This window comes from Asterias amurensis, chromosome 17, assembly GCF_032118995.1.
Source record: "Asterias amurensis chromosome 17, ASM3211899v1".
Lineage (NCBI taxonomy): Eukaryota > Metazoa > Echinodermata > Asteroidea > Forcipulatida > Asteriidae > Asterias > Asterias amurensis.
This window is the reverse complement of record NC_092664.1, coordinates 4,870,582-4,894,303: the sequence shown is the minus strand read 5'-3', so window position 1 is coordinate 4,894,303 and position 23,722 is coordinate 4,870,582. Positions and strand designations below refer to the sequence as shown.

Genomic DNA, 23,722 nt, shown 5'->3' with positions numbered 1-23,722 from the left:
ACTTACAGCCAAAGTGTTTGCTAAGCAAGAAATGAGAGAGGGACCACTAACTTGATTGCATTTTGTAAGATAACCAGCTATTTCTGTTAAGCATGATTTTAATGTGCTTAAAGAAAGTTTTTCAGTCTACAGGCCTTATTCAAAAGATCAGGCACAGGCTAGGGCCCCAATTTCAAAAAGCTTTCCAGCTGAAACATAATATCATAGTAATTTCAATGAGCTGCTTTAACACAAATATGCCGAACAGAATTCATTTGACATGTCACTATCTGTGACATCTCGCTTATTATTTGTTGCTTAGCAGAAAGAGTCCTATCTTTGGGCCATATACCCTTTTTCTTGAAGTTGCTTGCAGGGGCGGGCCAAGGGTTTTGTTGATAGGGGGCGACACTTAGTGTATCTGCACTTATATGTGGGGATCAGGTCCTCCCTCCCCCCCCCCACCCTGACCCAAATTAACACATCGCAAAAGCAGCGCTATATACTCGGGGGGGGGGGGGGGGGGGTATAACCGAGAAAGGGCATGCGTGGGGGAAAAGGGCGCGGTAAGATCGACCCCGGGCCCCCTCCAGTGGAACGAGGTCGGTGCTATCTTTTGTCTTCATTGTGACGTTTGGTGACGTAGTCGTTTTTTTCGAGAATTTACAACATGGCCGCCGTGAATGGAGAAACCGCTGATTTCGTTTGCCGTTTTGGTTTGGAATTTCCCGGTTTCAGCAAGCGAGTTGACGTCCAGTTGTTTGTCTCATGGATAAAATGTAAGTTGAGGAATCATTTTGAGTTGTATGTTGTCAAGTTAAAGCTTTATTTAACGTGAAATATGAAACAAAAAAACCTCGGATTAGTTGCGATGCGTTGCTTCTCAATATGTGCACTTTTGTTGTGTAAGCGTACAGACAGTATGTCAGTACATGTACGTCATACTACGTGCAGCCCAAAGTTACTTGTTGTACACAGGAGGATCGGGTTACCCTATACCGTGATTGGGGTTATAAAGGTATTTTTTTCATAATAATAAAAACAGGGGAGGTTGAGCAACCAACAAAATGTGTCATGTTAGTATTATATAATTTTACTTTGTTTACAAATACATTTTCTCTGAAAGGTGTCAGGACACTTCATACCTTTGCCACTTCGTACCGTGGCATTCCTCTGTTTCTACCTCCATGCTTGAAAAGTACGAAGTGACTTTGGATACTTCGTACCTTGGACACCTCGTACCTTCTCACGAGTCACTTCGTTCCTTCTCACGAGTCACTTCCTACCTTCTTACGAGTCACCTCCTACCTTCGTACTAATTCAGGATTTCTGCATTATTTATGATTATTTTGTGCTATGATTATTTTGTAAAATCAAATCAAACCAACTGTTACTATTTTGTTGGGACCAACGAACCATTTTGACAATTGCGTGATTGTTCGACATTAAAATATTCGTAAAAAATATTGGCGGAAGATGTTGTCCTTGGCGGTAATTAACTTAAATACAAAATATTAATTACACATTAAAAATGACATTCACGTATTCAGACAAAAATTATAATTCATTAAATATTATTAATATTTTTCTCAACGAACATTAAATTATTGAGGATTAATGAAGGTACGAAGTGACTCGGCTACTGGGTACAAAGTGACTCAGCTGATGGTCACTTTGTACCCCGCCCACGGTACAAAGTGACCAATTTGGTTACGGTACGAAGTGTCCCGAAGGTACGAAGTGTCCAGGGTAGGAAGTGGCAAAGGTACAAAGTTTCCGTCATCCCTCTGAAAGTGTGCGTGCGCCTAGCCTGGACTGGAGTGAAGTTGGGAGTGACTAAAAGGCCCTCATCCTCCTCTTTTTTGAAAAATCTGGACGATCATCTGATGTTTTTTTAATTGGCCTTAGTGTAATAATCCCTGTTAACCCGGGGCCTAGTGCAACAAACAGAGGAATTTAGCGGTGATTTCAAACTGAAGATTTGGTTGCCTGTTGAAATTGGAATACTTGGCGGTCATCTTGGAAAAAAATAGTGAATAGTAAATAATAAGGCCCTCATCCTCCTCATTTTTGATAAATCCGGACGATCAACTGGTATTTTTTATTTATTTGGCCTAAACCAATGTAAACGTAAACGTATTAACGATTGATACATTTGTTTCTTGAATAAGGCGTTTTAATTACTGAGTACTGATAATTCACCTGGACATTTCTGCGCCTAATGTTTTACTTATTTTTACAAAAAGGGATATCTTATTGAGGTAAATTATATACTACATTATTTCATATCGAACTAAAATATGGTGGCGCTATACGTAAAGTTTTCCTTAGACCAATCCAATGCCGTAGATTTCGAGCGAAAAATAATAATCGGCACAAGTTAAAACATAATTGTGCAACTTTGGAAATTGCGCGCATCATATAGAAAAGTAGTCTCTTTTTTGCGCTCGGTAATAAATACGCACTCAAAGTACATTCGGAAAATCAGTATCTCTACACAAAATAAGTGGTCACAAAAAATTAAAAAGATGTACAAGAACGGAGTGCTTGGTGTTCCTAACTTTATTCATTTGTCTTCAAAATCATTGTGATTTCATTTTAAATGATTACAAGAACTCATCAGACGATCATGCAAAATGTTTTTTCAAAACAATTCAAAAACGCAGCATTTTAGATAAAGTGGGCTACACGGCACACTACCAATAAACAACTCTGCACACTGATTGTGAGACGCCCTTATTTATAAATAAATAACTAAATAACTTGGGTAGGTGGGGTTTCCGACATTTTCCACTTTAATTATTCTACACTGTTTATCAACTTCGCTGTGATTGGTTGAATATTTTCGTCGGACAGGAGATAACAGTGAAAACATCAAAACTTTAGTCCAATCAGATGCAGTGTAACTTAAGGCGTGCATTGTGTGCATGCCTGACATTTTCACATTGTACAATATATACAACCCGCGCATGCACCATCACCCACAGTGTTAATGCACTGAGTGCATGATTACAGCACTTTGATTTATTGACACTTTTTGTACTAAACTCTTCAAAGTTTGCATTTTTACTTTGTGTTAAACTTACATATTGAGGGTGCCCTTTGCACAGTTGCTGAATTGTTTAGCTTTTTCGGTTTCCGTTCCTTATTTGGATTCCAGACATTCAATGGCATCGTGAGAACATTCTCGTAGAATTTCCTAGTTGGTGGAACTGCATTGTTCAGCGATTGAACAAACAAATGCAACAATAATATTGTTTGTTTTAACCCACTTTGATATGCAGTACACCGTGTCTGTTGATGTGTATTACCTTTCTCAGGTCACGTGATGTTGGTAGCGCAATCGGTGAGGTGCGTTGGGTTTGTTCTTTGCTTTCCACTGTTTGCCCATAACTCATGTTTTCCAGTGTCCCGCAGGTCCCGCTTGTGGTTCTTTCCCAGTCATGGATGGGGGCAATCGCCTTCGTTGCCTCCTTGAAGTATCAGGCCTGTCAAATTCTTAATGTGTTGTTTTGTTAACTGAAAGCTAAATTGAACCGTTATTTGCTTTCATTGTAGATATAAAGACGTGGAACACATTTTGAGAAATGGAAATGAAACAGTTAACGGATCTTGGACATGCAGGAGGGTGAAGATATGAAGACGTGGAAACACAGTTTGAGAAGCTGAAATCGAACAATTAACGAATCTTGGACATGCAGTAAGGTGTGTAGAAGATGAACTGAAGTTCTCAAGACACTTGGCTGGATCCAACGCACAATGATAGCTGTATGGATCAGTGGTCACCAAGCTCCATGATGTACGGCTCCTAGTGACCCCTGGCTGATGACTGTTCAGGGAACATGCTTGCAGGGAACTCAAGCTTTGGCTCCCAATCCAACATGAAGAGGTAAGTCAAATGTTTCATTAAATATCATTGACTCATGACCGCCCCAGATACAGCATGAAACGAGTCATTTACTAACTGAATAGGCCTTGATGTCTAAAAATGTACTGTACTGTGTTTAAAATGCCCAACGAGGCGATTTGCCCCGCAGACGCCTGTTTTAATGCTTGGGACTGTCCATTTGTTGTTGTCTTGCTTCTTAAGCCTTTGTTTACATCGCACTGTGTTTGAAATGCCCAGCAAGGCGATTTGCCCCACTGATGACTGTTTTGATGCTTGGGACTGTCCATTTTTTGTTGTCTTGCTTCTTAAGCCTTTGTTATTATTATTGGTTTATTAAAAATCAAACGTAGCAGCCAAAAGGCTGAATTGTGTTTAGGTTTACAATATAAAAATACATTCAAACATCAAAAACCAGCAAATATACAATACGAGATTATAAAAATAGAGTAGATGAGAATATAAAATTTAAAAACTGTAAGTATATACATTACAAATATTTACACAATGAAAACAAGTTATCTACAGGCCAGAACAATTATTGGTGATTGAGCAGCTCAACTAGGGAAGGGATGCAACTGTTTTTGAAACGGTTAGTCCTACATGTAATTGTACAAAGTTTATTGGAATTTCTCAGGTTGTTGTTTCTAGGTGGGGGAAGCCATTGTTTATATCTGTTAGAAGTGAGGAGGGATTTACCAAAATTAACGAAGAGCTGCTCAAGTCTAACATCCATGGCAGGGAGGCCAAGCTGGGAATAAATTTCAGCAAAAGACTTAGTTTCACAGTAATCGTAGGACAAGATAATACGAAGAGCCTTGCGCTGCAACTTTTCAAGGCATCCAAGTTGAGACTTTGTGAGGCTTGAATACCAGACTGGGCAAGCATATTCAGTAGTTGGTCTAACATACATAATATATACACTCAACAAATCAGCAATAGAAGTGCAGCACCGTTTTAATTGGCGCAGAAGGTACAATTTATAGTTGAAGGCTTTGCACATTGAACTTATCTGGGTATCCCATTTAAGATTACTCTGTAGGTGAACCCCAAGAATTTTCATACAGCTTGTGTTAGTGATGGCTGAATTACCAATATGGAAACTAGGTGGTACAGCTGGGGTGCGTTGGAAACAAATGCTCAAAGCTTGACACTTGGGAGGATTAATTTTCATGTTGTTAGTGTCAGCCCACTGTTGGAGACAGTCTAATTCGTTTTGCAAACCAATAGCATTCTCAGAGTTTTTAAAAGACTGGCTAAGGGTCATGTCATCTACATACTTATAGTGAGTAACCTCTTGATGATCAGTGACAAAATCATTAAACATGACCAAAAAGGCGATCGGTCCAATTTTGGTACCTTATGGGACACCGGCTTTGACGGTTTCCCAGTTTTAAAGTGTCCCATTATACCGCACTGCCTTTGTTGACACTGTGCTGTTTTTGAAATGCCCAACGAGGCGATTTGCCCCTCCGATGACTGTTTTAATGCTTGGGACTGTCCATTTGTTGTTGTCTTGCTTCTCAAGCCTTTGTTGACACTGCACTGTGTTTGAAATGCCCAATGAGGCGGTTTTCCCCACCAATGACTGTTTTGATGCTTGGGACTGTCCATTTGTTGTTGTTTTGCTTCTAAAGCCTTTGTTGACACTGCGCTGTGTTAGAAATGCCCAACGAGGCGGTTTGCCCCACAGATGACTGTTTTGATGTTTGGGACTGTCCATTTGTTGTTGTCTTGCTTCTAAAGCCTTTGTTGACACCGTGCTGTGTTTGAAATGCCCAACGAGGCGATAAGCCCCAACGATGATTGTTTCAATGCTTAGGACTGTCCATTTGTTGTTGTCTTGCTTCTAATGCCTTTGTTTACACTGCGCTGTGTTTGAAATGCCCAGCGAGGCAATTTGCCCCACCCATGACTGTTTTGATGCTTGGGACTGTCCATTTGTTGTTGTCTTGCTTCTTAAGCCTTTGTTTGCACTGCGCTTTGTTTGAAATGCCTAGAGAGGCGGTTTGCCCCACAGATGACTGTTCTAATGACATCTTGGGCCAGGCTTCCGACATCCTTTTTTTTTTTTATGCATTGTCATGGACTACAGCACTGATTTTGTTGGCTATTTGTCACCGTTCTGCAACAGTCTTCAACTGCTGTGCTGGTGCTGTGTGTCGCTGTGCCCCTTTGTCGCAGGTGTTATCGTTGTCGAGTTTGGCCATTGGGGGCGTATCCAAGACGGCGGAGTGGTGTTGACAGTCTTGAACATAATGAGCTGTCACAGTCATGTACCCCTCTCTATCCGGCAGTCAACTGTGAGGGCAGTGCTCTCAACATCCTCTAACTTTATTCCAAGGCTCTCCTTTTTTTTCTCGAACATCATTTTGAGCTGGGCTGTCATTGATTTTACGACATGGTTCGGTACAACCTGGTTCCAAATATTCCAGCAACTTTCGTAATCCCCCAGCTTCCACCAAGCTCATTGTTAAACTTTCACCGGCTATCATTTCTGGAATCAGTTTGGTAATTTAATTAGTTCTTGTATGATTACAACCATTCCCGCCTCAGAAACGACCCTAAAGTAGCTCGCTACTCGTACTTCTTGCAGTTTTCTCTCTGGCTGCAGATGCAAAGGGGCAATTCTATGGTCAGTCACATTCCACTTTTCTGTGTCATTTCTTGATCTTGGTGCTAGTGCGTGTAGTTCTTTGTGAGATATTTTTACCACTTAGTTTCTAGACTGATTTGTTGACACCCAAGGCTTTGAAGTGATGATACTAGAAATGTTGTGGGCTTTGTGCTCTGCATGTTATAACACTGTAAAAAGCGGTCAGTCGCATTACACAAAAAGGACATGGTAAAAATACACTTATCAAAATTCAAAAGTTTCCGCAAACTAAAAAAACTTGCAAAAGTTTTACTACATGTAAAACACAACTCTTATACAGGAGTCTCAAACAGGATACTTATGAAATATGGTCAGTAGCTTGAACTTTTAGGTATACGTCAAAACCATTGTTAGTCGTATTACGGTCAGTCGCATCACAGTTTTTCCATTCAATTTAGCCAAGCCTACGTTGAGCCCAAGCTGAGTACTTATTTGGCAAAATTGGGTTCGTTATTTGTCAACAATTTAAATAAATTGATTTTATATGTTAAGGCCCTGTCACACCTAGACGTTTTAGCAAGCGTGTGCCGACGTATACAAATTTCTCTAAATCGCTGGCATATGCTGAACTTTCAATCAATTTTTCAGCGTTGAGCGTATACAAAGCGTAGTCATAACGAGTTGGACCTATAAGATGCATACCGTATTAGCAACTTACAAAGAACGCTTCGCTCAGCGTGTTTCCGGCGTTCACAACTCATGTCCTACAGTAGTCTGACTACTGCATAGCGCGTGGCAGCGTTTTGCCGACGATCACATGAAGAGGGTACCTCTCGACGATTGCAATAAAAACTGCATCGTAGTAATCCTCATGCGAACCCATTTTTTATAAATCGATTAACATAAATGCTGCCAATACGCCATTATAGGGTAGCTGTATGTTAGAAACTTATTTAGTAAATTCTCTGGTCGTCCGGAACACGTCTAATACGTTCGCTGAGGTTCAAAGCACGTTACTTATAGGTTAGAGATACGTTTTTGGTACGCTAGACATTGTCTCATTGACTTATGATTAACTTACAAGTAAGTGTGTGAATGATCGTCTAACGCAACTACAACTTATGCGAGACTTATGAACCACACGCTGGCACATGTCGAGAATTTTTGTGCATGCACAAAATTTGTGGACGACCTCGCCGTACTACGACGTACAGTGTGTTTCAGCGAGCTCGTAACTTATAAAAAACTTACCCGTAACTTATTCGGCGTATTCGCCAAAATTGTCTTACGTTCTCATACGCTTGCTAAAACGTCTTCATGTAGGTGTGACAGGGCCTTTAGCTATAACTTCTAAGTGGAAAGAAAGTTGTGACACAAAATTGATTTGTTGGTGTCATGTCCATGTTTGTTTGGAATTGCCCAGAGGGATGTTTCATTTTAGGTGGTTCGGCATAGCCCCGGTAGATCCTCCTCTGAAGCTTTGAGTAGCGCTGCAGGTTTAAAGGCACTGGACTCTATTGGTAATTACTCCAAATAATTGTTAGCATAAAAACTTACTTGGTAACAAGTTATGGAAAGCTGTTGATAGAGTAAAACATTGTGAGAAACGGCTCCCTCTGAAGTAACGTAGTTTTCGAGAATTTTCCACGAACTTGATTTCAAGACCTCAGATTAAGATTTTGAGGTCTCGAAATCAAGCATCTGAAAGCACACAACTTCGTGGGACAAGGGTGTTTTTTCTTTCATTATTATCTCGCAACCTGCGACAACCAATTGAGCTACAATTTTCACAGGTTTGTTATTTTTTGCATTTATGTTGAGACACACCAAGTGAGAAGACTGGTCTTTGACAATTACCAATAGTCTCCAGTGTCTTTAACACCTCACACTTGATTGATCTTTTCTAAACTACTCCAAACCAGGCTGATCGACTTGCACGGCATTTTGATTTCTAGATCGATGTAATTTAAGTTTATAAAGCCGTTATAAGTCTGAAATCATTTGAATCACTACAAATAAAATAGAACACTGGAGTAAAGCTGTGTTCGCATTGGACTTTAAATGTAGGATTTGAGGCATTGCATGGTGAGGATTCAATATATATTTGGTTTGCGGTAACACCATTTGTGTATCTACTTGCCAGGTAGAGTTTGTTCTTAGAGAACTGTCTTGCTTAATTCTACTACCGCGGAGTAGATGTATCGGATGTTCGGGAGACTTCTCAATTCTGAAAAGAAGTGTCCTGCTTTTTAACTACTAATTAATCTTATCTCCTATCCCTAAGGAGTCTATAACTACAAACAGTCTATAAAACGGCCGTGTATTTCTTGAGATATGGATGAATTCTTTGAATGAATTCTTTGACAACTCTCAAAACAACTCCAGCTATAGTTGTGCTGTTCAAATTTTCTTCTGAACTAATTAAACATTTGTTTCATCTCTCAACACCATCCAAAGTTCGTATATGGTTGTGCTAAAAATCTTTTCCAAACCAATATTGTGCCATCACTCAAATTCATTCCAGGTTTTTGTTTCAGTGTCCAAATTGTTTTCAAACCATTCATGACAATTCAAACTGCTCCCAGTTTAAGTAAAATTTTACAAATAATTTCTCACTTTGTGCCATCTTGAAACCATTCCAAGTATTCTGTTGAACTGTTAAACAAATCGTTTTCGACCAATATTATGCCATCTCTTGAAATCAATTCAGCCTTATGTTATGGTGTCCAAATAACTTCCAAAAAATATATGTGTCATCTCCGGAAGCCCTTCCAAATTGTGTTGTACTGTGCAAGTTTTTTAAAACACCTTAAAGACACTGGACACTATTGGTAATTGTCAAAGACCAGTATTTTCACTTGCTGTATCTCAACATATGCATAAAATAACAAACCTGTGAAAATTTGAGCTCAATCGGTCATCAAAGTTGGGAGATAATAATGAAAGAAAAAACACCCTTGTCACATGGAGTTGTGCGCTTTCAGATGCTTGATATCGAGACCTCAATTTCTAAATCTGAGGTTTCGAAATCAAATTCGATGAAAATTACTTCTTTCTCGAAAACTACGTCACTTCAGAGGGAGCCTTTTCTCACAATGTTTTATACTATTAACCTCTCAACATAACTTGCTACCAAGTAAAATCATTATTTTGCGTAATAACCAATAGTGTCCACAGCCTTTAAATGTAAGCAGAAACTTCTGAAAACCTAAAACTCAATTCACCAAGAATCAAATTAAACTTGAAATATTGTTTTCTTTTGTTTCAATCTGTTCATAGTGTTTTATTCAAAGTTAAAGTCACACTGGACACTAATGGCCATTACTCCAAATAATTGTACATTATAACTTGTATGGTAACGAGGGCTCGAATTCAAGGCATCTGAAAGTGCACATTTTGTCAACAAGGGTGTTTGTTCTTCCATTATTCTCTCGCAACTTCGACGACCGTTTGAGTCCAAATTTTGACAGGCTTGTTATTTTATGCATAAATGTTGAGACACACCAAGTGAGAATACTGGTCTTTGACAATTACCAATAGTGTCCAGTGTCTTTAAGTACCAATATTAGGCTCATCAGTTAATTGTATAACAGCCTCGCTACCATTGCATCAGGCTGTATCGATATATTAGCTCTCATCACTTGCCGAACTTACCGAACAGAGAAATTTGTACATACGGAAAGTTTTGTCTGGGAAGGTTTAATAAAGATATCTATACATAAGGAAAGTCAATAACACAGTTGCAAACAAGAAAAGGTTACTTCTGGGAGATGACTCACAAAAATGACATGAGCAGAACTAAAATAAAACTCGAACTGAACTCAAAGGAAACAGGATCAGAAATAACCCTACGGTCTTCACTACGAGAATCTCCTAAGCAGCCAATGCCCACTGTCTTGGCTGCTTAGCGGAAATGCCGTGATTATAATAAATAAAAGGAAAGGCGAGCGGGACAACACTAGGAATACTTTAGGATAATACACTACAAAAACACACTTATCGACGGAGATAACAAATGTGTTTTCCTGACACTTTCTTAAATCAAATGGCCAAATTTGTTCAACTTTGAAAAGATCTCATTTAGGTAAGCTGCTTTGTGTTACAGGACATGTAATCCACCATTTTAAGGCCTATAAAATCGGATACTCTAAATAAAAACATTTGTCAATAACAAACAGAGAATTTTAAATTAAGAATCAACATTTTGTAGCCACTGTTCTACTGTAATGATTGTACTATTGACATTCTGAAACATGATAAATTTTATGTAATTTACTGTATGACCCTCCGTTGTTTGTGTGCGTGAAAAAGAGCTTAAGACCATTACTTTTAGGCATGTACACAGAACAGCTAGGCGGAGATGAGTTATGTTGTTTAAAACGGTTCCAAACCAATTTTGCATCATCTATGGAAACCATTCCAAGTTGAGGTTGAACTGTACAAATGATTTCCAAACCAATTGTGCAAACGATCGAAACCATTCCAAGTTTTTGTTTTACTGTTAAAGTTATTTTCAAACAGTACTGTGCCATTTCTCAAAATCATTCCAAATTGATTTTGTATCGTACAAATTGTTTCTAAACCAATTATTTGCCATCTCTTAAAACCAATCCAGGTTTATTCAAAATTATGTTCAAATCATTTTTTTTGTCATTTCTTGAAACTACATTACATTTTTCCAAGATGGGGTTGTTCTCAAAATACCAAGTTAAGCCGGGCGGGGCGGCACAATTTGGTATTGTTTGGAAAAACAACAAGTGCGAAGGATAACGCGAAGGTTCAAGTCAAAAAACCCAATATGCAACCTGTCGGTCTTTGGTATTATTAAGCGCTGTTTCTAGGCTTAATCTTGCACAAGGCAATTTGTTGTTACAATCGAGTATACTTACTCGTCATTAAATTTTCAATATATCGGTAAAAAAAAAATCACTACGACGGACGTTAGTATCAAAGTCATTTCCAAAATGATATGCCATCTATCAAAACAATTCCAAGTTTTGGTTGACTGTACGAAGCTTTGAGTTTACCCACGACACCCACAGCAATTGCCGTGGTGCCCTGTTCTTTTACTGTGGTGCCCTTTGCAAAGTTTCAATGCAAACTTACATTTTTCCCATAGAGGTGCCCCCTTACCTGAAGGAAATTGCTGTGCCCCTTCAAGATTGAAGTGCGGGGCCTGCTGTAAAAATAATTTCAAAACAAATCAATCATGTGCCATCAACTTCATGTTATACTTCCTGTGCAAATCTTTCCTAAACCAGTTTTGCACTGTCTCTTGAAACCATTGCAAGTTTATGTTGTACTGTTAAACAAATTTCTGAACCAGAACTTGATGTTGTATAATGCTAAACTCATTACCAAACCAATGTTGTATCATCTCGGAACTACTTCTGTGTCAACTCTCACAAATTAAGCCATTTCTTAAACCAATGTTAAGCCATCTCTCAAAATCATTAAAGGTTTTTTTTTGATGCAGTGTCCGAACAAATTATGTGTTGTCTCTCAAAACCAATCATAGTTTGTGCCACCTCCAAAAACTACTCCAAGTTGAAGTTGTGTTGTCTAAAATCTTTCCAAACAAGTTACAATGTATGTGTCATCTTTCAAAACAATTCAATTTTGTTGGCTCTTCAATCTGTTTCTTAAAAATTACATTCCATCTCTTGATACTTGTCCAGGGGTGCGTTCCACTCGCGCAATCGTTGCCAACAGTTGCGCACGTTCGCCAACAATTTCAAGTTGAACGAGTTGTTCGCTGCCACCGTTGGCGAACGTTGGCAACTTTAGGCGAACATACTTCGGAGGTGTTGGCGAGTGGTTTTTAAAATGGCGGACAAGCATACCGTATTGTTTCTTTGTCACAAACATAATTAGATATTATTTTCGGTGGATGATAATGCAGATTTGGAATAACAAAGTTAATTAGTTGATGTAATGATGTCAAAGAGAGGACTATTGCAGCAAAAACAAAGTAAAAAAAAAAAAAAAACGTATGGTGCGCGCCATCTTCATTCCAGGGCGCCGCCATATTGACATCGCGTATACGCACCAATCGTTCAAAAGATAAAAAACGTTTGCGCGAACATTTGCGAGTCGTTTGCGCGAGTGGAGCGCACCCCAGGTCTATATTCAAATTAACAATTATACTTTACAAATAATTTTGAAACCAATATTGTGCCATCCTTGAAATCAATCCAGATGTTTGTAATTGTGCTTTAGTCATTGTCATCCTGACGATGACTAGAGCAAGCTAGTCGAAACGTTGAGACCAATTTAAGAACTGACTCCGCGGTAGTATGTGATTATAAGCTAAAGTAGTAGTCCCAGCCTATTTTCTATACCATCCGCCTGGGTAAAAGTTAAAAAGCAGGTCAGTTCTTTTCAGATCTGAGAAGTCTCCCGAACACCTGAACAGTCTACTCCGCGTTAGTAGAAAAAAAGCAAGACAGTTCTCTAAGAACAAACTCTACATGGCAAGTAGATACAGACCTTCGTTTATAGAAATAGAAGGAGCTCTTTTAGTCGCTCTTCTGAGAATACTCAGGAGCTCAATTTGAGCTCCTAAAAAATCACTCTTCTCAGATTGTCCAGGAGCTCAATTTGTTTGACTTGCATACTCAGTTTGTACTAAAAAAAATGGTCAGGTCGGATCGGACTCGGACGTACACAAACAAAATTTACAGACAAAATAAAATAAAACAACCCCGATCCCACTCCCGTGTGACAAAATACCGCTTTTGAGGTTTTTTGTTTCCTTTTTTCTAAAATGTTTTCACATTTGATATAAAGCATTAGAAAATTCACATTTTCTTACGTGAAAATACGTCGTTGATCCATGGTTGATCTAGTAAGCAGTGGTTCTAGTATTGCACGGACCGCGTGTATACAGCATCGTGTGTGTGTATGTACGTACGTACGTGTCGTAATGTACCCGGCTGCGAGTTCGTTAAGCTAGCAATCTGTTAATTGCGCTGCAGATGTTGATTGAGCTACGCAGCTGATGATATGCGCTTCGCCCTTGCATTTGCGCCGCCTGGAAATGCGCTAAAACTCCCACGTGACACGTCGAGTCTTGTCTTAATGCATTTATTGCTGGTTCGCGTAGATTTTACCAATAGAGGGCGCTTAATATCACGCTAGTGCATCGTTCCAAAGCGACCTGTAGCGTTCAATGTTTCTTTTATGTTTCTTTACGACTGGTGTGAAATCTGCTTTTGTGTTATAAATAAAATACACCGTAATGATCACGGAGGAGCGCGGTCGATCGCGCACCTGCAACTGTGGACTGCCAGTGAGCAAGGGAACATTTGTGCCAGTGGTCAACTAATGGTAGCCCTTTGATAGTCCCTGTTGGCCCATCATGAGCCCTTTTTCGGCTGCCGACGGTGGACGACTAGTGAGCAGGAAAAAGTTTGTGCCGGTGGTTTGTAGTGGCAGCCCTCTCACAGTCCGCTGTTGGTCCATCATAAGCCCTCTGTCGGCAGTTGACGGTGGACCACCATTGAGCAGGCAAAAGTTTGTCCGCTAGTGGCAGCCCTCTCACAGTTCGCTTTTTGCCAATCATGAGCTCTCTGTCGACAATCGACAGTGGACCGATTGTTGTTATACAGTACAAATAATGTTCAAACTAAGAGTGTGCCATGTCTTAAAAACATTTCATCTTCACGCAGTACCATTTGGATGAAGCATTTATTATGGTGTATCTTATATTGTTTGCAGATATGGAGTTAATGAAGAGTATCTGCCAACAGACATAAGCGTTATTCAACTGAAGATGTTTCTATCAAGGTCAACTTGGATTGTTATGTTTTGGACTGCCACGCTTCACTCCTTCCTTGCATGAGGTATGTTGTAACCTTACATTTAACTTGCCCCTTTGCCACCCAGCCCCACCCAGTCCACAAGCAATCTGCCCCTCATTGGCCCCTCATTGGCACTTGTGGACCGCAAACAAATGTCCTCCCTCAGACCAACGATCCTCCTTTGTCGGCAGCAGACAGAGGACTGATGATGGACCAATAGCTGACCGTCGTCGGACCTCAGTGGGCTGCTGAAGGTGGACCGCCAGCGAGCGAGTGGTTAGCTAGTGGTAGCCCCTTGATGGTCCCTGTTGGCTCATCATAGGCCTATCATAGACGGTGGACCACCATTGAGCAGGCAAAAGTTCTCGCCAGTTATCCGCTAGCGGTAGCCCTCTGATGGCTTGCTGTTGGCTCCTCTTGAGCCCTCTGTCGGCAGTCGTTGGTGGACCAGGTTTTTGTTGTAGTGTCCAAGTATTTTCCTCAAAAAATGTTTTGTGTCTTCTCTCAAAGCTGTTCCAAGTTCATGTTTTACTGCTGAAGTCAGTTTCTAAATAATGTTGTAACATCACTTGTAACACTCCAATATTATCTTGTACTGTACAAATCTTTCCCAAACCATTTTTCTGCATCTCTTAAAGACACTGGGCACTATTGGTAAATGTTAGAGACCAGTCTTTTAACAAACCTGTGAACATTTGAGCTCAATTGGTTGTCGAAGTTGCGAGATAATAATGAAAGAAAAAACACCGTGTCACATGAAGTTGTGTGCTTTTAGATGCTTGATTTCGAGACCTCAAAATCTTATTCTGAGTTCTCGAAATCAGATTCGTGGAAAACTACTTCTTTCTCGAAAACTACATAACTTTCGAGGGAGCCGTTTGTCACAATGTTTTATATTACCAACCTTTACTCGTTACCAAGTAAGGGTTTTATGCTATTTTGAGAAATAACCAAGTGTCCACTGCTTTTATAGAACCATTCCAAATCCCAATCCAATTTGTTTTATCCCTTAAAATCATTTGAAGTTGATGTTACACCACAAGAACAATGTTTGTGCCATCTCTTGAAACCAATCCAAGTTTTTGTTCAAATCCTTTCAAAAATTGAATGTCTCATCTCTTGACAATTGTCTCTACAAAGATAAAGTGTGAAAGCCAATAACCTCAGACTTATTTCCAAAATCTGTTTTATGCTTTCCCTTGAACCCTTTTGTTCTGAACAAATCACTTTCCAGTCAATATTCTGCCACCTCTCATAAGCGTTTCAAACACAATTTTGTTTTTAGAGCCACTGTTGTGCTATTCTTGGTTTTGATGGAGGCTCATGTTGTCTAGTCCCCTCAAAACTTTCTGGAAGCATGATGGCCTTTAATGAACAGTTTATTAACACAGTTTCTTATTTTGTTTGCAGATTATTCATTGGTTTAAGAGCAGTATCTAGTATGGACAAAAGCTTCCTTCATCTGAAGAGGTTTCTATCAAGGTCAACCTGAATTGTTATGTTTGGAATTTGCTTATCCTCGTGGGAGGTAAGTTAAAACCCTACACTTAGTATGCTCCATTGTCACTCAGCCCAGCCTAGTTCGCAAGCCTTGATTTGCTATTCATTGGTCCACCCTTGGCACCCCCAGCATACTGATAGTGGCTGCCACTTTTGGACCGGAAATAAATGTCTGCCCGCTGACCAACGGTGCTCCTGTGTCAGCAGCCGACAGAGGACCTTTGATGGACTAACAACTGACCGGTGGTCCACTAGTGTTAGCCCTTTGATTTTCCCTGTTGGCCAATCATAAGCCCTAATCAACTCTGGAGGGAGGACCACCATTGAGCAGGCCAAATGTTAGTGCCTGTGGTTCGCTAGTGGCAGGCCTCTGACAGTCCGCTGATGTTGTTGGCAGTCGAAGGCGGAGCACCAGTGACATGGTTGGCTTGTGCGTAAAGCGCTCGCATCTTACCAAGATGACCCCGGTTCGATTCTCGGCCAGGGCCATATGTGAGTTGAGTTATGCGTTGGTTCTCTGCTGTGCCACAAGGGTTTTCCAGACCATCCGGTTTTCCTCCCTCGGGAAAAATCAAACACTTTCGATCGTGGCTGTGCTCTGTGGTCATAATAGGTTGATGTGGCTGGCAGCCAAAGGCACCCTTGCATGCCTGCTTCTCGAACACGCTGTAGCCGGGTCCTTCGCAATTCAGCTTTTAGCTGCAAGTAAGGATGATTAGCCCCCCAAATTATTATTATAATTATTATTAACAGGCCAAATTTGTGCCAGCAGTCCCCTTAGTGGCAGCCCTCTGATGGTCTGCTGTTGACCCGTCATAAGCCCTCTGTTGGCAGTCGATGGTGGACCACCAGTGAGCAGGCAAAGGTTAGTGCTGGTGCATGGTCTGCCAGTGGTAGCCCTCTAATAGTCCCCTGTTGCCCTCATTATAAGCCCTCCGTTGGCAGCCGATGGTGGACCACCAGTGAGCAGGCACAAGTTTGTGCTGATGGTCCACTAGTGGTAGCCCTCTAATAGTCCCCTGTTGCCCTCATCATAAGCCCTCCGTTGGCAGCCGATGGTGGACCACCAGTGAGCAGGCACAAGTTTGTGCTGATGGTCCACTAGTGGTAGCCCTCTAATAGTCCCCTGTTGCCCTCATCATAAGCCCTCCGTTGGCAGCCGATGGTGGACCACCAGTGAGCAGGCACAAGTTTGTGCTGATGGTCCACTAGTGGTAGCCCTCTAATAGTCCCCTGTTGCCCTCATCATAAGCCCTCCGTTGGCAGCCGATGGTGGACCACCAGTGAGCAGGCACAAGTTTGTGCTGATGGTCCACTAGTGGTAGCCCTCTAATAGTCCCCTGTTGCCCTCATCATAAGCCCTTCGTTGGCAGCCGATGGTGGACCACCAGTGAGCAGGCACAAGTTTGTGCTGATGGTCCACTAGTGGTAGCCCTCTGATATAGTTTCCTGTTTCCCTCAGCATTGGCTCTCCGTTGGCAGCCGATGGTGAACCACCAGTGAGCAGGCACAAGTTTGTGCCGATGGTCCACTAGTGGTAGCCCTCTGATAGTCCCCCTGTTGCCCTCAGCATTAGCCCTCCATTGGCAAGCCAATGGTGGACCACCAGTGAGCAGGCAAAAGTTTGTGCTGGTTGTTTGCTGTTTCATCAGCCATTTTCTTTTGCAACTTTTCAAAATCTTTCCAAGTGAATGTTGTACTGTAAAACTAATGTCCAAACAAAACTAGTTACTGTTTCTTAAATTTTTCCCGTGATGACATTTGGTACAATTTTTTATGTCACTGTATTTTGTTTGCAGATTATTCACTGGTTGAAGAGCAGTATCTACCAAGGTCAACCTGGATTGTTATGATTGTGATTGCTATGCATCACTCCTTCCTTGTCTGAGGTAAGTTGAAACCCTACGCATAACATGCCCAATTTCCATTCAGCCCCACCCAGTTTGCAAGCCGCAATCTGCTCATCATTGGTCCACTGACGGCACTGCCAGTGTGCTGACAGTGGCTGTCACTGGTGGACCGCAAACAAATGTCTGCCCGCTGACCAACGTCCCTCCTGTGTCAGTAGCCGACAGAGGACCTTTGATTGACTAATAGCTGACTGTTGTCGAACCTACATGTAAGTGGGCTGCTGAAGGTGGGCCGCCAGCGAGCGAGGGGACGTTTGTTGTGGCAGTTAACTAGCGACAGCCCTCTGGTTGTTCCTGTTGGTTTGTGTTTTAGTTTCCAGATTCTTTCAACCAGCTTTCTACCATCTGTACTCTCTATAATAAACTATTCCAATTTAATTATGTAGTATACAAACCCTTTTCAAACCAATATTGTGGCATCTCTCGAAACCATTCAATCCAAATTTTGTTTTTAATTGTAAATTGGTTCAAAGGTCGATGTTGTTCAGTCTCTTGAATTTTCCTAAAACACATGTAGTTGTAGTGCTGTCTTTGGTTTTTCTGGAGGCTCTTATTGTTCCAGAAATTATTGCCGATGTTGTTTCTTAAATTTTCCCGAAGCATGATGACCTTTGATGAAATGTTTATTGACAGTGTTTCTTGTTTTGTTTGCAGATTATTCACTGGTTCAAGAGCAGTATCTATCATGGACGAAAGCCTTCTTCATCTGAAGATGTTTTTATCAAGGTCAACCTGGATTGTTATGTTTGGGATCGCTATGCATGACTCTCTCCTTGTCTGAGGTAAGTTGAAACCCTACACTAAACACATTGAATGCGTGTATGACGGCTACACTTGTCATGTACACTTGCTAAAAGATAGTGATCCTCAACATGTATTCAAGACTGAATGTCATAAGATAAAAGTGGGACATCATTTTCTGGAAAATTGTGTTGAAATTATGGTTTACAATTCAACTCACCCAATTTTGTGCTATAAAAAGCAATATCAGACCAGTATCTCTTGAATTCATTTCATTCTCAATTTGTTTCAAGAGCCAGCATTGTGCTGTCTTAGTTTCCTTGAGGCTCATGTTTTCTAGGTTTACCATCTCTGAAAACATTGCAAGTGCAAGTTGATGTTGAAGTGTCAAATCTTTCCCGGAATAATTGTTTTCCATCTCTTGAAAGCATGCCCAAATTATTTAGAAGTTTAAGTTGCAAGGCTATTAGTTTGCCATCTCTCTGGACCATTCCAAGTTGATGTTGTAGTGCTCAATTCATAGGAACTGATTGTGTCAACTCTCAAAACTACTCATAGTTTTTGTTGTAATGTTTAAACCTTTTCCACTATTTTTTGTGCCACTACTCTAGGGCATTGCAAGTTGCAACCAAATCATTTCCAAACAAGTTTTTAAAATTGTCTTCAAGCATTATGACATTTGATGTAATATTAATATCACTATATTTTATTTTTTATGCAGATTATTCACTGGTTGAGCAGCAGTATCTATTATGGACAAGAGGTCTCTTAATCTGAAGAAGTGTCTATCAAAGTCAACCTGGATTGTTATGTTAGGGATTGCTATGCATCACTTCTTCCTTGTCTGAGGTATATTAAAACTCTATACTTACCATATCATACCATTCAGCCCCATCTAGTCCACATGGGATCTACTTGTCATTGGTCCACCAACACAAAAACGCCTTTTGCAAATGGTATAATTTCTGTTCTACTCTGTGCAAAGGGAACACTCTCCGCTCGACTTTGTGCACAGGGCACACTCTCTGCCTGGCTTTGTGCACAGGGCACACTCTCTGCCTGGCTTTGGCTGAGGGAACGTTTTCTGCCCGACATTGGGAACACTCTCTGCACAACTTTGTGCCGAGGGCACACTCTCTGCCCGACTTTGCAAAGAGGGTACACTTCTGTTCCACTTTGTGTAAAGGCCACTCTCTTGGCCAACTTTAAGCATAGGGCACATCTCTGCCAAACATTATACACTTGGCACACTCTCTGCTCAACTCTGCAAAGAGGGCACATTTCCGTTTGACTAAATAGTCAAACGGAAATGCAAAGGGCACACTCTCTGCCTGATTAAGTGCAAAGGTCACACTCTGATCTGACTATGTGCATAACACACTCTCCTTCTGTCTTTGTGCATATGGCACACCCTCTGCCTGACTTTGTGCAGAGGGCACTATCTCTGCTCGACTTTGTGCAGAGGGCACACTGTGCCTGACTTTGTGCAGTTGACACACTCCCTGCCCAACTTTGTGTAAACTTAGCTGACTGTCATCGGACCTAAGTGAGCTGCTGAAGGTAGACCCCCAGTGAACGAGGGGCCCTTGTGTCAGCAGTCCACTAGTGGTAGCCCCCTGATGGTTCCCGTTGGCCCATCGCAGGCTGCTGCCGGACCACCATTGAGTGGAAAAACGTCTGTTAGTGGTATACCTCTAATGACAGTCGATAGTGTACCAGGTCTTTGTTGTAGTGGCTAAATTCTTCGTCAACAACAAATTTGTTGTGTCTTCTTTGAAAGTGTTTATTACGGTATGTCTTGTTTTGTTTGTAGATTATGGTTTGATTGAAGACGTCTATCACGGACTAAAGCTTTATTCAACTAAAGATGTTTCTACCAACTTAAACTTGGATTGTTATGCATCACTCCTGGTGTGAGGTATGTTGAAACACTTGAGTAAAAATGGCCCTTTGCTTGTCATTGGTCCACCGGCAGCGAGCACAGGGCACATTCTCTTTCTGACACTGTGCATAGAGCACACTCTCTGCCCAACTTTGTGCAGAGGGCACACTCTCCGCCTAGCTGTGTGCAGAGGGCACACTCTCTACCCAACTGTGTGCAGTGGGCACACTCTCTGTCTAACTGTGTGCAGTGGGCACACTCTCTGCCCAACCTTATGCAGAGGGCACACTCTCTGTCCCACTTTGTGAAGAGGGCACACTCTCTGCCAAACTGTGTGCAGAGGGCACACTCTCTGCCAAACTTTGTGCAGAGGGCACATTCTCTGCCAAACTTTGTGAAGAGGGTAGAATCTCTGACTGAATTTTTGCAGAGGGCACACTTTTTAACTTACTGTGTTCCAATAGCACACTCTTTATGGGGCTTTGTGAATATGGTACACTGTGTGCTCTATTTTGTGCAAAGGGCCAATCTCTGCCCGACTTTGTGCAGAGGGCCCCACTCTCTGTCCAAAAAATGTTTTGCACGCTGACCAGCAGGACTGATTATAAACTAAGTCAGCTGCTGAAGGTGGACCCCCAGTGAGTGAGGGGACGCTTGTGCCAGCAGTCCACTAGTGGTAGCCCTCTGATGGTTCCTGTTGGCCCATCGTAGGCATACGCTCTGCCTGACTCTGATGGCAGCTGATATTGGACCATTTGGATGAAGTGTTTATTATGGTGTATCTTATTTTATTTGCAGATGATGGAGTGAATGAAGAGCATCTATGATGAACAAAAGCTTTATTCAACTGAAGATGTTTCTATCAAGGTCCACCCGCATTGTTATGTTTAGGACCTCAATGCTTCACTCCTTCCTTGCATGAGGTATGTTGAAACCGTTCACTTAAAATGCCCCATTGCTTGTAATTGGTCCCTCATCAGTGAGGTGCCAGTTGTGAACCTCAAACAAATGTCTGACCGCTGACCAACGGTCCTCATGTGTCAGCAGCCACCAGAGGACCGATGATAGACTAGTAGCTGAACGATGTTGGACCTGAGTCAGCTGCTGAGGGTGGACCCCCAGTGAGTGAGGGGACGCATGTGCCAGCAGTCCACTAGTGGTAGCCCTCTGATGGTCCCTGTTGGCCAAACGTAGGCATACTCTCTGCAAAGGGCACACTCTCTGTCTGACTTTGTGCAGAGGGCACCGCTCTCTGCCCTACTTTGTGGAAAGGGCACACTCTCTGTCCCACTTTGTGCAGAGGGCACCATTCTCTGCCCTACGTTGTGCATAGGGCAGGACTCTCTGTCCCACTTTGTTCTGACGGTACACTCTCTGCAATACTTTGTGCAAAGGGCACATTCTTTGCCCTACTTTGTGCAAACAGTACACTCTCTGCCCTACTTTGTGCATAGGGCAGGACTCTCTTTATCTGACTTTGTGTTGAGGGTACACTCTCTGTCCGACTTTGTGCAAAGAGCAAATTCTTTCCCCTACTTTGTGCAGTGAGCACTGGGCATACTCTCTGCCTGACTTAGTGCAGTGGGCACATTCTTTGCCCTACTTTGTGTAGAGGGCACACTCTCGGCCCGGCAGAGGGCACCATTCTCTGTCCACCTTTGTGCAAAGGGCACAAGTCTCTGCCCTACTATGGCAAAGGGCAGGACTCTCTGTCCCACTTTGTTCTGAGGGTACACTCTCTACCCTACTTTGTGTATAGGGCACACTCTCTGTCCGACTTTGTGCATAGGGCAGGACTCTCTGTCTGACTTTGTGTTGAGGGTACACTCTCTGTCCGACTTTGTGCATAGGGCAGCACTCTCGGCCCGACTTTGTGCAGTGGGCACACTTTCTGTCCCACTTTGTGCAGAGGGCACATTCTTTGCCCTACTTTGTGTAGAGGGCACACACTCTGTCCGACTTTTGGCACCATTCTCTGTCCACCTTTGTGCAAAGGGCACAATTCTCTGCCCTACTATGGCATAGGGCAGGACTCTCTGTCCCACTTTGTTCTGAGGGTACACTCTCTACCCTACTTTGTGCATAGGGCAGCAACTTGGTCCGACTTTGTGTAATTGGCATACTCTCTGCTCATAATGTGCATTTTGCACACTCTCTGTTAAACTTTGTGCAGAGGGTGAACTCCTTGTTCAACCTTTTTATAGGGCCGGTTTCTGCCGTACTTTGTGCACAGGGCATACTCTCATATCTTCTTTCAATGTGTTTATTTCGGTGTATCTTATTTTGTTTGCAGATTATGGTTTGACTGAAGAGCAACTATCACGGAAAAAAAGCTTTCTCTATCACAAGATTGTTTCTGTCCAGGTCAATCTGGATTGTTATATTTTGGACTGCTGTGCATCACTCCTTCCTTGCATGAGGTATGTTGAAAACATTCAGTTATAATGCCCCATTGCTTGTAGTTGGTCTTCATCAGTAAGCTGGAAGTGGTGAACCTCAAACAAATGTCTGCCCTTTGACCGTCATTGGATCTAAGTCAGCTGCTGAAGGTGGACCCCGAGTGAGCGAGGGGACGCTTGTGGCAGCAGTCCACTAGTGGTAGCCCTCTGATGGTCCCTGTTGGCCCATCGTAGGCATACTCTCTGCCCGACTTTGGCAGTGGGCACACTCTCTGCCCGACTTTGTGCATAGGGCAGCACTCTCTGTCCCACTTTGTGCATAGGGCACATTCTTTGCCCTACTTTGTGCAAAGAGCACACTCTCTGTCCGACTTTGTGGAGTGGGCACATTATTTGCCCCACTTTGTGCAAAGGGCACACTCTCTGTCCCACTTTGTGCAGAGGGCACCATTCTGTGCCCTACTTTGTGTAGAAGGCACACTCTCGGCCCGACTTTGGGCAGAGGGCACACTTTCCGTCCAACTTTGTGCAAAGGGCACAATTCTCTGCCCTACTTTGTGCATAGGGCAGGACTCTCTGTCCCACTTTGTTCTGAGGGTACACTCTCTACCCTACTTTGTGTATAGGGCACACTCTCTGCCCTTCTTTGTGTATAGGGCAGGACTCTCTGTCTGACTTTATGCAGAGGGCACACTTTTCTGCCCTACTTTGTGCAGAGGGCACCATTGTCTGCCCTACTTTGTTCAAAGGGCACACTCTCTGTCCCACTTTGTTCTGAGGGTACACTCTCTGCCATACTTATTGTAGAGGGCACACTATCTCTCCTACTTTGTGCATAGGCAAGACTCTCTGTCCCACTTTGTTCTGACGGTACACTCTCTGCCCTACTTTGTGCAAAGGGCACATTCTTTGCCCTACTTTGTGCAAAGGGTACACTCTCTGCCCTTCTTTGTTCATAGGGCAGGACTCTCTTTGTCCGACTTTGTGGTGAGGGTACACTCTCTGTCCGACTCTGTGCAAAGGGCAC

The 23,722-nt window shown here is 42.2% G+C and overlaps 1 long non-coding RNA gene across 4 annotated transcripts in view; it reads left to right on the top strand.

The window, feature by feature from the left end:
• The first annotated feature begins 640 nt into the window (after positions 1-640).
• The window catches only part of LOC139949771 (uncharacterized), a 29,044-nt gene continuing 5,962 nt past the window's right edge, over positions 641-23,722 (top strand). For 3 of the 4 annotated variants that reach the window (XR_011787573.1, XR_011787574.1, XR_011787572.1), the window contains exons 1-10: positions 641-758; positions 3,538-3,868; positions 14,181-14,305; positions 15,674-15,791; positions 17,563-17,652; positions 18,328-18,455; positions 19,136-19,263; positions 20,228-20,332; positions 21,095-21,219; positions 22,590-22,716. This is a non-coding gene — a long non-coding RNA (uncharacterized lncRNA). The remainder of the gene's footprint in view (positions 759-3,537; positions 3,869-14,180; positions 14,306-15,673; positions 15,792-17,562; positions 17,653-18,327; positions 18,456-19,135; positions 19,264-20,227; positions 20,333-21,094; positions 21,220-22,589; positions 22,717-23,722) is intronic. The other variant, XR_011787575.1, reaches the window with a different exon arrangement.